We start from the raw sequence: 16,595 nt of genomic DNA, 5'->3' as shown, positions 1-16,595 counted from the left end.
ATTGCACATCCTCTGTTGTCAGTATATTCTTTCTGAGATTCGTTCAGCAAAACTGTGCACAATACTCCAGGTACAGTCCCATCAACACGCTGAGAAACTGCTTCAACATGTGTTTACATTAATGTTCTGACTCTCTTAAATGAAGGCAAACCAAACTTTAACTTTCCACTTTCATATATTCCTCCAAATCCCCTTCACATTCATTGCATTTACGAACTCATTATTTGAGTTCTTATAGAAATCCTTCCGAAAATCCAACATATGCCACTTCTCGTGGTTCCCCATTATCTCTGCTATAAGAAACAATTTCAAACAATTCCGAAGTTTATCAACTATGATTTCTCTATCAGAAATGCATGCTGATTCTCTCCATTGTTGCTGTAAATTTCTAAATATCAAAAATCTCAGCCTGTGTAATAGATTTCAAATGTTTCCCTACAGATGTCAAGTTAATTGGTCTGCAGTTCTCCCCACTGTTTCTTTTTCCCTTTGCAGCTGTTTCGATCGCTTCCATTCATCTATTGTGCTTGGATCGCATTTACTAACTTCAATTTATCTACAATAGTTTCTGCCCTCTGCAGAATATACAGGAAAATAAAACACAGTCATCGACAGTGCAATTTATACTTCTATTGGTGATTTATTTCTGACATTTTGATAGGAAGTACATCTGACTTAGCAATGCTCTTTCCAGCTGCACTACCTTGTTCCTGATTTGAATTGACTTTATGTCTTTAGCTCCAGGAGTCCGATATGATCACTTGGTATTACTGGGGGATTTTCTGGATATTCCTCCATGAAGACAGATGCAATGAAATTGGTTGTTTTCTTGGCCATTTCCCTGTTCCCCACAATGACCTCTCCTCTCCCGATTCCAAATTTCCACATTTGACCTTTCATTTTGTTCCTTTGAAATATAAATCGCAGATTGATGCAGTCTTTGTGGACCTGTTTGCTAGCATGTATGTTCGGTTTTTGATTTCCTTATCAGTTTCATGGCTTTCCTTTTTTGGATCGTTAATTTCTGAGAATTCTCAGGTTTCCACAATATCTGGAATTCTTCTGAAGTCACTTCCTATGATTAACATATTTTCTAATCTGTTATTTTAACCATAATTGAGTCACTTTCTCACTCTTTGGTGTTTGTACCTGAAATAAATAGATGTATTTTTCAGACTTTGCAACATTTCTAAAAACTCCTGGTCCTGACCAGTTATATTCAGGAACACCACAGGAGGATAGGAGGATAGAGAAGAAATTTCGGGAGCACTGGTTGGCTCTTTTCTATCATCGCTGATGGAAGAGTGAGGTCCTGGACGACTGGAGGGTAGCGAATACTGAGCTGTATTCAAGAAAGGCTACAAAGATAAACCTGGGAACTAAAGACCAGTGAACCGAGTGAACCGAGTAATCTAATGGATATGTTACTTGAGAAGATTCAGAGAGATTGGATATATATGCATTTGGAAAGACAGGGTGTGGTTCGGAGTAAGATTAGAATGGTGCTGGAAAAGCAGAGCAGGTCAGGCAGTATACGAGGAGCATGAAAATTGATGTTTCGGGCAAAAGCCCTTCATCAAATTCAGCACGGGAGTTTGTGCTAGTCAGATCATGATTCACAATTTTGTTGGAGTTCTTTAATGAAGTGACCAGCAACGTTGAGGAGGTCCGAGTGGTATACGTAATCTAGGTGGATTCCAGTAAGGCCTTCAATAAGGTTCCACATGGTACCCTGCTCTGGAAGGTTAGATCGCATGGAATTGAGGGGGAACTGGCAAATTAGGTCCAAAATTACCTTGATGGTAGGTAGCAGAGTGTAATACTCTAAAAATGCTGGTCAGACTGGAGGCCTGTGACTAGTGGAAATGCCTCAGACGTTGGTACTGGGACCATTACATATTACATATATCTATGATTTAGATGAGAATGTACAGGCATGATTTGTAAGTTTGAAGACGGCACTAAAACAGGCGGCATCACGGAGAGTGATGAAGAATATCAGATATTTCAGAAATTACAGTTGTATCTTGATCAGCTGGAGAAGTGGGCTGAGAAATGGCAAATGGATTTTAATATAGATCAATATAAGTGACTGCATTTTAGAAAGTCAAATCAAGTTTGGAGTTTCATGGGGAATGGTTGGGTCCTAAGGAGTGTCGTCGAACAGAGGGATCTTGGAATTCAGGTGCATGGTTCTCCGAAAGTTGATTCAGAGGTAGACAGGACAATGACGAAAGCTTTTGACACACTGGCCTTCATCAGTGTATATCACTGAGTATCGAAATCAGGGAATTCCGTTGCAGTTAATTGGATGCTGGTGAGGCCATACTGGTAGCGTAATGTTCAGTTTCTTTTTCAATTTGCTACAGTAAGTGTGTTACTAAATTGGAAAGACTGCTGAAGACATTTACAAGGATGTTACCGTCTCAATAATCTGAGTTATAGGGAGAGTTTGGACAAGCTGGGATATTTTACTTTAGCCTGTATGAGGTTGAGGGGGATCTGACAGAAGTGTATAAGATCATGACAGGCATGGACCGAATGAATGTACTCAGTCTTTTTTCTCAGGGTTTGGCAATCACAGACTAGAGGGCATCAGTTTAAGGACAGAGGGGAAAGAGGGGAAAGACTATAAGAGAGCCTGAGGACCAACTGTTTTACACACAGGCTGGTACACATATGGAATGAGCTGCCAGCGGAAGTGGTAGAGGCGGGTACATTAACAACATTTAAAAGGCATTTGGACAAAACATGGATAGGGAAGGATTAGAAGGATATGGAGCAATGACAGGGAAATGGGGTTAGTGTGGATGGACTTTTTGGTCAGAATAGACTAGTTTGAGCCGAAGGGCCTGTCTCCGTGCTGTAGGACTCTATGACTCTAACAATCATTGCTTGTCTCCCACTGAATGTTATGTTGTATTTTCCCAATTCACTGAAGCTAACTTGACCCTCTAGCTTCCAGTCTTCCAAGATGTTTAACCAGAATGTCTGTTGTATACAGGCACCGTGTAAAGTGCACCTTATTAATGCCACTATTCCTTAAAAGCTGCTTCAGAGCAAGGTTATAAATTAACCCGCCTCACCACACGACACCAAATCCAAAATAATCTGCTCACTAGTTTGCTTCACAACATACTCTTCAACCCACCTCATATACACTTATTTTTCACAACATGAGCAGTCACTTAGTTAATGCAGTTTAGATGCAACTTGAAACCATCCAATAAGACTGCAGTATTCACAGTACTTGCATATCTAATTTCCAGAGCATATGATACTCAGATTTTTCACAACTGTTTTGGTTTAGATATATGACACACCAATATTTGCTTCTCCTTGCTATTTCTAAGCTCCACTTGAACTGATTCTGTGGAATCTGAGGAACAGTGTCAGTGGCGTTATCAGTGATAGACTTGAACAAGACATTCGGAGAGGCTCACCTCGACTCTGAGATGATCTGAAGAAACGTCTATCACTTCAAGACAAGCAACAATATGCTCCCCCTTCTGTCTGGATAAATGTAACTGCATTCTATTTGCTCCCTCACACTCACTGTCCATCAGTTATCGAACCTACCCCCGAACAAGGTTCACACCCTATCTCCAAATAAGGCTCAGGCATGAACACTCTCACTATTGAATTCAGCAACTTGCTTCCTCTTTTTCTCTGTCGCCTACTCTTTCGTCCCACACTAATAATACTCTATTGGTTCAAACTGTCGACTGACTCCTTCCAGACACCTCACAATTCCCCCCACCTATACGGGCACTAAGAGCAGGGTCACCCATTGCCACTCTCCCTCCCCCCTCCCCTTTCTCCCAATGCAGGAGAAGCAGCCTGTAATAGGACAGCAAAGCTATTACAGTAACATACTGCTGCCCCTATCCCATTTGTTGCTCCCTCAATCCACGTCTCGAGGCTGATACAGAGATATACTACTCCCCCACCCCATGTTTTGCTCTCTCAATCCACCCCTCGAGGTTGTTACAGTGATATACTACTCCCCTACCCCATGTGTTGTTCTCTCAATCCAACCCTCGATGCCGTTACATGGTCGGGAACCACCCCATTCTGTCAAACAGAATCGTTACAGTGAAACAGAAGGAAACCATTCTGCCCTTTGAAGGATCTACACAGGAATATAGAATGAAGTAATTCAGCTCGTTGAGTACATTACTCAGCCCAGGAGGAGGCCAATCAACCTGCCCGAACTGCTACACAGGAACATGGAAGCTGTTGTTAACAGGAAATAGAGAATATAACTAAAAGTTTATTTTCAGGTTGCAAAGCTGTTACTGGTTAGTGAGCTAACCTGCAGCACCAAGAACATTGAGTGAATTGTCTATTTTGACATGAAGGATAAAACAATGGTAAACAATTTAAATGGAGAGCGATTGCAGAACTCTGTGATTCAGGGGGTTTCCATGTTCCTGGGACATGAATCACATGAAGTCAGTCTGCAGATGCTGCAAGTGATTTGGATGTAAGTGCCATGATACAGTTATCAACAAAGGGTATCAGGTTTAATATCAGGAATGCTTTACTGCATCTGTACAGGGCATTGCTGAGACCACATCTGATACACTGCGTGCGTTTTTGTACCCAGAAACTAAAAACAGGATATAATTGTTTTCGAAGATTTTCACAGAGGTTTCCATTTACTCATTCCTGGAATGAGGGCCTTTTATTATGGGGTAGTTATCTGTTTCGAACTTACCTGGGAAATATTATTAAACCATCCATGACTTTCTGAAAAGTGCATCAGCTTCACACATATTTTCTCTTGTCAGGGAGTCTAAAGCTAGAGAATACATTTTAAGAAAAAGGTGTATTGATATGAACATATGTACTGTGACGACACCTACCAATATTTACAAATTACACAGATACATGAAAGCATGTCAATAATTCATAAAGTGGGAACATTTGTTTGCGATCGGAAGGCGCTGTGTACAACAAAAGCAATGATGCACCTGCATATAGTCCATAATCAGGTTTTCAAGAGAATGTTCCAGGAGACCGCACATGGTTCAGTTTGGTGATCAGTTGATGTTATTGTATGTTCCAACACAGAGATGGAGAAAAATGTTCCCTGCCTGAGAAGCAGCAGCCGATTGATCCCTCTCTCATACATTGTTCCACCCAATAGCAAAGCGTGAGACCATAAAATCCCTGAGTTATCTTTACCATTTGTGAAGGATTCCTGGTGAGGATTCATGAGAATCTCTCCACTGCCTGAAACAAACGGAATTCAGCTAAATCCAACTATTGCAGAAAGAAATCCCATTACCAGCATCTTGTGTGAGCAAAATAACTTCAAAGGCAGAATAACGTTTAGGACACTCTGCCAATTTACCATTTGCTATGAGTTCAAAGTTCTGTGTCTCACATTTTTTTTCGAGAAAATAAGCTACCCTGATGTCTATGTCATTGGCCACCTAACTAAACTGGTTGCATTTAAAATTTGTTGTAACCAGTGGGGTAGTGGCTCTGGATAAGGAAACAATGAGCCTCCTACAGTGGTTGGAGCACAAATGAGAAATTCTCAAAGGATTGTTCAAATGGAAATTCCCTTCCCCAGAAGTTTGTGGTGCCTGGATGATTACATTTATTCAAAGTTGTGTTGTATTCAAACATTTGACAAACACGTGAATGTAGGAAAATGGTGTACAGGCAGAAAGGTGGTGCTGAGACCACAATCACATCACTTTTTGAGTGGTGGAGCGGTGACAAATTGTCTAATATCCCACTCCTGCTACTCATTCCTATGTTCCTATGTTCCATTCAGCTCCTCACAGCTCCTTAAAGTACCAGATGGAGGCCCCCTGCTCCAAATGCCGGTTCCACAGGAAGACAGGATATCATTCAATCACTCAAGACTGTCACACACGGTTTTTCATGGGTTGGAAAATGTTATTTGGAAAACCAGGTTGGTTTCGAAAGACACCTCTGGTCTCTTTACAGAGTGTCTCCTCTCTGCAACTTGTGCTTCATTTGTTGGTCATGTTGGAGACCCATATTCACTGTGAATACAGCCCCCATACCTCACCCAGAGATGACTCACAAAATACTTTACTCTCTCTGACTGCAACATTCAATAACAGAACGTTCAGGAAAATTATAATCATTAACGTTGTAATTACAGAACATGAGAACATAAGGCGCAAGATGAGGTAACTCGGACGATCAAGCTATTGTATACCATCATGGCTGATCTACAGTTGGCATTAACTCGTCTTTCATATCCAATTCTTTACACGCCTTAGCTCTCTGACAGGTCAAAAATTCATGTACCACCTCTTTGAATACTTTCCTTGATGGAACTCACCTCACTATATAGCCCAGATAATTCCTGGCATTGATTACCCTCTATGAGAGGAAAATACTCCCTACACATACACGATCGTCTATTGATATGAAGAAGAGGTGAACACAGGGGCTCAGAAAAGAGTGAAAAACCTTGATAACAAGGCAGTATTTGAATGAGGATGGCATCAGGACCACCTACTTATTTGAGCTTAATGGGAATCAGGTGTACCCACCCCACTGGTTTGGGGTCTTTCAGAGCACAAAGGAAGATGTTTGTAGTCGGTGACTGACAATCCTCTCAGTCCGGGGACGTCTCGGCAGGAGATCCTCCCGGAAGCTACCTTAAAACAAACATCTTCAGCTGCTTCATCACTGTCTTTCCTTATCATAAGATCTGAAATGGGGATGGTCACTGAAGATCACCCAATGTTCAGAACAATGTGTCACACCTCAGCTCCTGAACCAGTCAGTGCCTATGTGCAGTAAGATCCGAACAGCATTCAGGCTTGTGCCGTTAAAGTGTCGGTAACATTCATGTAACAGCAAGGCCAGACACTTTACACTTTCACAATTAAATGAAAAGCTCATTCAGCATCTCAAGCGCGTTAGAAACGGATATGTGGAAGCCATTCAGCCCATATAAGCTACTGAACAAAGAGAGGGATAGCCCATTCAATCCTCCTGCCTATTCCACAGGAAGAAGGGGAGTCTGGTTACCACACCAATCTGTTAAACAGGAACAGGCAGGGTCAAGGCAGACCCATGAACCTGTTCCATGGGACCTGGAGGAGGCCATTCAACACCTTGAGGAGAGTGTCATTGATGCTCCAACCTGACAAATCAATAAAACAGAGAATGCACTCAGAGACGACTCCATGATGTTCCTCGTGGCTCCATTACAAGTGGGACACATGACATTTTAACGTGGTTTAACGCTGGCAGTGAGGAAGGAAGTCAGATATTTTGTGTCAAGTCTCAGAGAGGCATCCTCCATCTCTGAGAAGGCAGACCCATGTTCTCCATAGATGTCAGAAGCTGGTGGGATTAGTCATCTGTTTTAGAATGACGGTATTGTGGCTATTGTCGGGATTGTGGATAACATGACGTTCAGTGCAGGATCACACACTCAATGCACTGTATTAATGTGGGGAGAGTTTATTCAATGACTGACCCTCTGTCTCTCTCAATCAATATGTGGAGTGGGGGTGGGATGAGGGGGACGTAGTCAGAGACTCTTTACCTATTGAGAACCAAAAAAAACAAAGCCATGGAAGTTATCACCGTATCAGTGCCTGGTTAGAACATCATGAGTGACTGTCCATCCCCCTTAAGGTTCAATGCAATCACTTCTTATTCTCTCACTGAGCTTCACTCTCTGCTCATGGAGCCATCATCCCAAGGATTAGTCTGTTGAAACTTGTGAGGAAGTCTATCCACTGTACCCCAAATACTGCCTCAACAACACTCTCAGGGATGATCGCAATAAACCTTTTCTCTCACTTAGACATCGCAGTTTCTTCCCTGTGCCACAAAAAGCCATTCCTTCTCTATGCACTACGACTGACATGGAATTTATAACTCCCTTACATCTGTACGTTAGCATCAATAAATCCAACACCAGATTTGCGTATGGAGACGTGCATCACTCTCGTGGAGAATTTCAATGAGATTGAATTCACCTAAAATAGGGAATGATCACAGACCTGAATAGAACTGAGCTGTCGGAATACGGGAAACAGACATAGGAAGGGAGCTATCTTTACTTCTGTTCTTCTCTCACAGGATGTATGCAGACCTAGTCAGGGCAGCATGTTATGCCGACCTTGAATTGAGTGTTTGGTTCAGCTGTTCCACAGGACAGCAAAGAGTAAAACACATTCCTGTAGGGTTGTAGCATTACAACATAGGATAAATTATCCTGCTTAATTTAAAACCAGCAACAGGGAAAAGTTTTATCCACTGCATATTCTGTGACAATTCTAGACTCCAAAAATATTTAAAGTAAAAATTAACAACTTTATTTCTTAAAGTATAACAGGGAACAATAGACGAACGTCTGTTTACAACTTCTTCCTCTAACCTATCTTTTACCTCCCCCACCCCCACGATACTCGTCCGGTTCTACTTCTAATTAATACCTACAAAACAAAACTTCCAATCTCAAAACCAAGAAACTTTCAGTTCTTCTCTATATTCCTGTCTTCTTTTCTTCTTTGGGGTTCGGCTTTACCAGTTACTACTCAATAAAGGTACCGAGAGGAGAGCTATTTTTCAGGCAATCGTTGCATGCTGGTAACTTGGCAGCTCTCCTCTCAACTGTTCAATTTCCCAAAGTCATGTACCCCCAAACCATTGGATCGTGTCATTGGCTTTTAAGATTCTCAATATACTAAATTCAAACTTGTTTGGAGGTGGGTATTTTGAGGTGTAATTCAAACTGTTTGGCTGAATCTATTTTTGTCTTGAGACAATGAGCTAATCAAGTTGTTCAACCAAATGTTACACTAAATCTATTTTTCAAAACACTTGGTGCTGTCAGGTAGTTATTGTTGGCTTTTAATTCTTTTAAAGGTGCAGTACACCCACATGTTCATCACAGAAGTCACACTGAAACCTGACTAGGGAAGAATGACACATTGACTTCCCTAAAGGACTTGGGGCAAGCAGATGGGCTTTTAGAGCAAATGAAAATAGTTACTTTTAAATTTCACCAATTTCCCTCATTGGATATCAACAGAGTATTATTCTGTGGCTCTAGAATATGAGTCAATGGCTTGAACACCATAAACTGTTGTCCCGTTTGTGCAGAGAACAAGTTAAACATCCTCATCAACAATTATTTAGTGACAAACATGTGGTTAGAAGGAACTTGAAACTGTTGCATCCAGATTAAACAATGGCACAAATCATGGTTTATTCAGAAGTTGCACTGAAACTGAGAACAAGACTGGGTTATAATGACGGTGGTATTGGATCGGGTTGGTGAGTGGGGAGGAGCTGGAGATGTAAATCTGTGAAGGACAAAATGGATTATGGAGTTTGAGAACATTCTGGTTCCTTCTCATATATCAGTGAGTAATTTATAAATAGTAGTTTGATACTTATAATTTAGAAGGAAAGGAGTTTTTGTTTAGAACTGAAGACGTTGTCTTGTACTTTCCAAAATGTATATATCATGAGCAGAAATTCAGTCCAACCCGGTTTCGTAGACAAATATAATGACTTACCAGGAACACCAACTATAGCGAGGATGGGATAGTAACCACCTTGAATAATCCAAAGGATATCCTGGATCCGTGATGCTAATGATATCCAAGGCAGCGAAAGATAGTAAAGACCCGAGGATGAACTCCTGTCTGTTATTGCAATGTTCCAGTCTAATATTCTCAGATTCTGATCGATTGTTGAACCATTCCAGTCTAGAGTTCTCAGATTCTGATACACTGTTGTACCATTCCAGTCTAATGATCTCAGATTCTGATACAATCTTGGAACATTCCATTCCAAAGTTCTCAGTTTCTGATACACTGTTGTACCATTCCAGTTTACTGACCTTAGATTCTGATCCATTGTTGGAACATTCTAATCCAAGGTCCTCACATTCTGAACCATTATTGTAATGTTCCAGTGTAATGTTCTCAGATTCTGATCACTTCTCCCCTTTCTCTCGAGCAGTTGATCCGTGTTAGTGCTGTCAGCGATGCTCCTACTCATACTATGGGATAACACATTGACAGAGCCCATTTATCATTCAACGATAGAAACTCTCCACTGGGATAATTAGGAGCCACGGAGATTGACAATAATCACAGTCACTGAACAAATATATCCAGTTAACCCCTTACAATTAAATATTGGTTTTATTAAAATTAAAAAGAATGTTTAAAATTTACATATTTGGCATGGAATATGTGGGGGTGACTGAGCGAAGGAATATTGGAGATGGTAGATTGAATGCATGTAATCATTCAATCTGCCTTGGATATGGGAGTAATGACAAAGGATTGTCAGAACATAAACAAGTTTCTCCATTTATAAATGGAAACATACAGTCTGTAACTACTGATCAGTGATTATAGTGTCAGTAAAATATGGAGAGAACTTTTCTTTTACATAATCTGACAGGAAAATGTACCTACGACAGCATGAGTGATAACACACACAGGGCATGGATATGTTAACAGAAAATATGAGGGCAGGTGAGGGTCATGCTGTTAATGTTATCGATGACAATCAACTGTGAATATGTACCATTCACTGGATTTCAATTGCAGTGTGATTATGATATTGGGGGCATGGCTGCTAGACTGGAGGGAGGGAACTTGATAATTCCCAATCATCAGTACTGAAATGTTACTCTTTATAAATCATTTGAAGATCAAATTCCAGTATACAACACCAATGAGGAATGAGGAGAGCCAATATTAACCATACAACCAGAAGACATTGGAGCAGAAATTTGGCTATGAGGCCCATTGAGCCTGCTCCACCATTCAATGATGGCTGTTAAGCTTCTCAACCCCATTCTCCCGCTTTCTATCTGTAACCCTTGATCTCCTTTACAGTCAACAATCTAACTGTCTCACTCTTACATATACTCAATGATCTGGACTCGACTGACTTCTGTGGCAGTGAATTCCATGGATTCACCGCTCTCTGGCTGAAGAGGTTTCTCCTTATCTCTGTTCGAAAAGTTCTTCTCTTTACTCTGTCCCCTCGGGTAGTAGTCTCTCCTACCATTGCATATATCTTCCCAACATCCACTCTGCCCCAGGTCATTTAGTATTCTGTAAGTTTCAATTAGGTCTCCTAACATTCTTCTGAACTCTGTCAAGTACAGACCCAGAGTCCTCAAGTATTCTTCATATACATGCCAGCTTTGCATTCTTAGCACCATTCACTTGGATCTCGTCTGAAAACACTCCAGGACCAGTACATCCTTCCTGAGATATGGGACCCAAAACTGTGCACAATAATCCAAATGTGACGTGACTAAAGCCTTGTAGATCCTTAGAAATACATCCCTGCTTTTATATTTAAGCCCTTTTGTAATAAATGCCATCATTGTCTTTGCCTTCCTAACTACTGACAACCTGCAAGTTTACCTTTCAAGAGTCCTGGACTAGAACTCTGCAGTCTTTTTGCACTTTAGACTTCTGAAATTGCTCGCTTTTAGAAAAATAGTCCATGCCTCTATTCATCCTGGCAAAATGCTTTCCCACACTTTTCCACATTGTACTCCATCTGACACTTCTTTGTTCACTCTCCAAACCTGTGAAAATCCTTCAGCAGGTGAAAGTGAGGACCGCATATGCTGGAGATCAGAGTCAAAAATTGTGGCCATAGAAAAGAAATGCCTGTCAGGCAGCATCCGAGAGCAGGACATTCAACGTTTTAGGCATAAAGCCATCATAAGGAATGTGGGGTGGGCAAAGAGGGGCAGAGAGATAAATGGGAGGGTCTGGGGCTGGGAGGAAGGTAGCTTGGAAGGCGATTGCAAGATAAAGGTTGTTGGTGATAGTTATAGGTCAGAGTGGAAGGTGGAGTGGATAGATGGGAAGGAAGATGGACAGGTAGAACAGTTCAAGAGGGCAGTGCTGAGTTGGCGGGTTTGATCTGGGATAAGGTGGAGGGAGTGGAGATGAGGAAACTGGTGAAATTGACCTTGATATCGTATATTGGGAGGGTCCCAAGGCAGAAGATGATACGTTCTTCCTTCAGACGTCAGGTGGCTAGAATTTGGCAGTGGAGGAGGCCAAAAACTTGCAAGACATTGGCGGAGTGGGAGGGGGAGTTGAAGTATTCAGCCACAGGGCAGTGGGGTTGTTGGGTTTGTGTGTCCGAGAGTGTTCCCTGAACAGTTCTGCAAGTTGACGTCCTGTCTCGCCAGTGTAGAGGAGACAAGGAGCAATTGACAGACGAGATGAGATATTTGGATGCACAGAATGTTCTCTGCCTGATGTAGAACGATGCTTTGGGGCCTTGGGTGGAGGTGAGAAGGGAGGTGTTGGCACAGGTTTCATACCTGTTGTAGTTGCAAGGGAAGGTGTCGGGAGGGGAAGGTGGCTTGGTGAGGTTGTGTGGACCTATTGAGGGAGTTTGTGAGGGAATGGTCTCAGCAGTATGATGATAGGGGTAGGGAGGGAAGTATATCTCTGTTGGTGAGGTCTGACTGTTGGTGGCAGAAATGGCGCTGCATGATGCGTTGTAGCCTGAAGTTGGTGGGATGGAAGACAAGCATCAGAGAGGTTCTAACTTGTTGTAGTTGGAAGGGTGGAGTTCAAGGGCGGAGCTGTGGGAAGTTAAGGAGATGAGCTCGAGCACCCTCCTGTAGCCGAACCACCTCTTCAATGCTACTTGTCCCTCTATCTATTCTTGCACTGTTTGAAAGCTTAGCCAGAATGCCCCCAGTTCCTTCATATTGATAATGAATGCATAAAGTGAAAAGTTGTGGTCCCAACATTGAGTCTTGTGGAACACCACTTGTCACTGGCTGCCATCCTGAGAAGGACACTTCAATCCACATTCTCTTTCTGTCAGACAGCCAAACTGCTATCCATGCTAGCTCCTTGCCTCTAACACCATGGGTCCATACCTTTCTCAATAGCATCATGCAGAGCACCTTGTCAAAGGATTCTTGAGGTGCAGATGGATAACATCTATTTGTTCTCCTTGATCTAATCTGATCATTACTCTCTCAAAGTATTCTAGACGGTTTGTCTGGCATGTCCTCCCTTTGATGAAACCATGCTGACTCTGTTCTATTTTACCAAAGACCTCCAAATATCCAGAAATCCCATCCTTCACGATGGAATCCATGATGTGACCCACAACCAACCAGTCTGCGAATCAGTCTGCAGTTTTCCTTCTTGTGCCTAACTCCCTTAATAAATGGGGTGTCATGCTCGCAATTATACAGCCATTTGGCCCTTTTCTGATTTTAGTCATTCCTGAAAGATTACTACTTACACTTGCACTAACTCTTCAGCTATCTCCTGTTCAAGGCTGGGGTGTAGTCCATCTGGTCCAGGTGAGTTATCCACATTCAGGCCATTCCGTATTCTAGCATATTCTTCTTGGTCATGGCCACGATATTTAGGACTACCCTCTCACTATCTTGATTCTTGGGAAATTACTCGTGTGTTCCACCGTGAAGGCTGATGCAAAATTCCTCAGCCATTTCTTTGTTTCCCACTACCGTCTCTCCAGCATCATTTTCCAGTGGTACATATTCACTTTTGGCTCTCTTTTGCACTTTATATATCTAAAGAATCTCTTACAATTTCCTTTATATTACTGGTTAGCTTACCCCCACATTTAATCTTCTCCCTCCTTATTTATTTTTTCTTGCTTTCTGTTGGCCCCAATTCTCCAGTTTCCCTCTGCCCTTCACCGCATTATATGCTTGCTCTTTTGCTTATATAGAATCCCTGACTTCCCTTGTCAGCCCTGGTTGCCTCATCTTCCCTGTACCATGCCTCTATTACTCAGCATGAATCTCTGCAGTTTCTCCTGCATTAATCTTGGAATCACCTGCCATTGCTGCTCCCCTGTATTTCCTTCTAGACCCCTGTCCCGGTCAACTCTACCCAGCTTCTCCCTTATGCCTCTCCAGTTGCCTTTATTCAGCTGAAATATTGTTAACACAGATTCTAATCTCTCTCTCAAATTGCAAAATAAATTCAACAATATTCTGATCACTGCTTCTGAAGTTTTCATTCATCTTAAGCTGCCTTATCTAGCCTGCATCATTAAATCCAGTGTCATCTGTTCCCGAGTGGGCTCCATCACATGATGCTCCAAAACGCCATCCCATAGACAGTCCTCAAATTCCTTTTCTTGCGATCCACTACCAACTTGGTTTCCCATTCCACTTGTATTTTGAAATCCCCTATGATCACTGTAACTTTGTCTTTCCTACAGATCTTTTCTATCTCCTGGTGTATCTTGTGCCCCAGCTCCTGACTACTCTTTGGAGGCCTGTGCAAGTCTCCAACTGTGGTGGTCTTATCTTTGTGGTTCCTCAATTCGACCCACGCAGATTCTACACCATCTGACTTTACTTTCTTTATTACTATTGATTTAATCTCATTTCTTCATAATAATGTAAACCCACTCCCTCTGCCACCTATCTTTTCGATAGTATATATGTCCTTGAATATCCTGATCCCCTTTGTCGCCACATCTCTGTGATGCCCATCATGTCATACCGACCAATTTCAATCTGTGCCACAAGCTCATTTACTCTATTCCTTATACTGCATGCATTCAGATCTAACCCCTTCAATCTTGTATTAACGGTCTCTCCTCTCATTGTCATTTGTTTGTCCAGTGTGATTGAAGTTTGACTGCTTACACTTTTCATACACTCTGTCCGATTTGCACCTGTGCTGGAGATTTTAATAACCTCTCCTGAGCTCTGTACTCTTACCTCCTCTTTTCCAATTAAACCCTATAACGGAACCCCCAACCCTGCCAACGCATGCACACTCCTAATCAGTTTAAAACTCTGTCTACAGCCTTAGTTAAGATTCACTTGGACCCTGGTCCCAGCACAGTTCATACGAAGACTGTCCTATCGGAACAGGTCCTTTCTTCCTCAGTAATAAATTGTGTTTATTTAACACAAAATGCAGGGACAAGAAAAAAAATTATTTCTGCACATACCAAAACATGAAAACTACAAACAGACAAGTCTGTTAAAATGCACTTACAATGTGGAGCTATATGAATTGAAAGGTACATTACAAAACCACGGACGAGGTGTTCAACCTTTATCAGTCATTATTTGACCCACAGCTGAGATGCTGATCTCCCCCCTGTCAGTGATACCCCTCACTGTGATTCTCTCGCCCTGTCTCTCACACATTGTTTAGAGGGACTACAAGTTCCTGTTAGCCCAGAATATTTAAATTAATTCACCTTGTCCCTGGAACCAATCCATTGCTATTTTGGACATTGTTCAGCCGTCAGCGACCCAACTCTGTGAGATTATTGGTGATGAATGATCTGGAATGACAGCATAGTGCTCACAGGGTACGGCACCAGACAAAGGACTTGCAGTCTGTGGGAGTTCTAAATAAAATGTCTGTGTATTTGTCCTCATGCTGTTTTCTGATCTAACTTCACACTCACCTGACACCCCTTGCTCTCACTCACTCTTTCCCTCCGTTTTATATCCATTCCTTTTATCTCTTTTGACTTCCTTTTTCTCTGTTAATTTCGCTCGCTCTCTCTCTCTCTCTCTCTCTCTCTCTCACACACACACACACACACACACACACTGTTCTCTCTGTTTTCAAATTGTGATGTTGGAGAGCTCGTCGTTGTACAATATGCTAAATGGCCTCCTTCAGTGCTCTTATTAATTCTGAAGCTCTCTGACCCACAATACAGACTTTAGGTGCCTGGAGAGACAAGCTGGTCCTGCGAAGGACACATTGCAGAATCATCCTTCATCTCTTCCTGTTGCCTGTTGTGCAGTGGCCTTGAAATATCTGTTCAAACAAAATAGATTGAAATTCGTGCAGGCGGGAGGACACTCACCAGATGATTATACTGTCAGGATTTAACAAGCAGTTCCCACGTATACAATGTGAATTTCCCTGATGTTCTAGCTCTGCCTTATACTGACGTAATTTGCCTTCCGCCAATTCAGTTGCTTCACACAAGGTCCTGAATTAACCGTGTTCGTAGCTATCTTAAATCTGAAGGAGCTGTGATCACTCTTTCTAATATTATGTCCCACTGAGAGGTCAGTTACCTGACCAGGATCATTAGCCAAGGTCCAGTATGGCTCTTCCTCTCGTTGGTCTATCCACATACTGTTGCAGTTAACAAATTCTTCCCCGTTTAAGCCTCTTGCTCCAAGGGACCCCCAGTCATTATTGGGGATGCTAAAGTCACTCACTATGACCACTCTCTTTTTAATACAACTTTCCTTAATCGACGTACATATTCTTTCCTCCATCCCTCCGTTGCTGTTGGAGGGATTATAATAACGCAGTGCTTGCAGCCATCTTATAATTGAGCTTTACCCATATTGCTGGAGTGGATGATCCCTCCTGTAAGTCCACTTCAAGTGCACGTGTAAAACAACTCGTCCACCTCTTTTACCTTCCTCTCCATCTCGCATAAAACAACAACAGAATCCTGTAATGTTGAACGGCCAGTCCTTTCCCTCTCTCAACCAAGTCTCTGCAAACCCGCAACATCATAGTCCCACGTACGGTTTCAGGCTGTCAGTTCATCGGTCTTACCCATAATAATTCTTGCATTGAAAT

The sequence above is a fragment of the Chiloscyllium punctatum genome, chromosome 41 (genome assembly GCF_047496795.1).
Source record: "Chiloscyllium punctatum isolate Juve2018m chromosome 41, sChiPun1.3, whole genome shotgun sequence".
NCBI classification, from domain to species: Eukaryota; Metazoa; Chordata; class Chondrichthyes; order Orectolobiformes; family Hemiscylliidae; genus Chiloscyllium; species Chiloscyllium punctatum.
Note: the sequence above shows the minus strand (reverse complement) of the source record.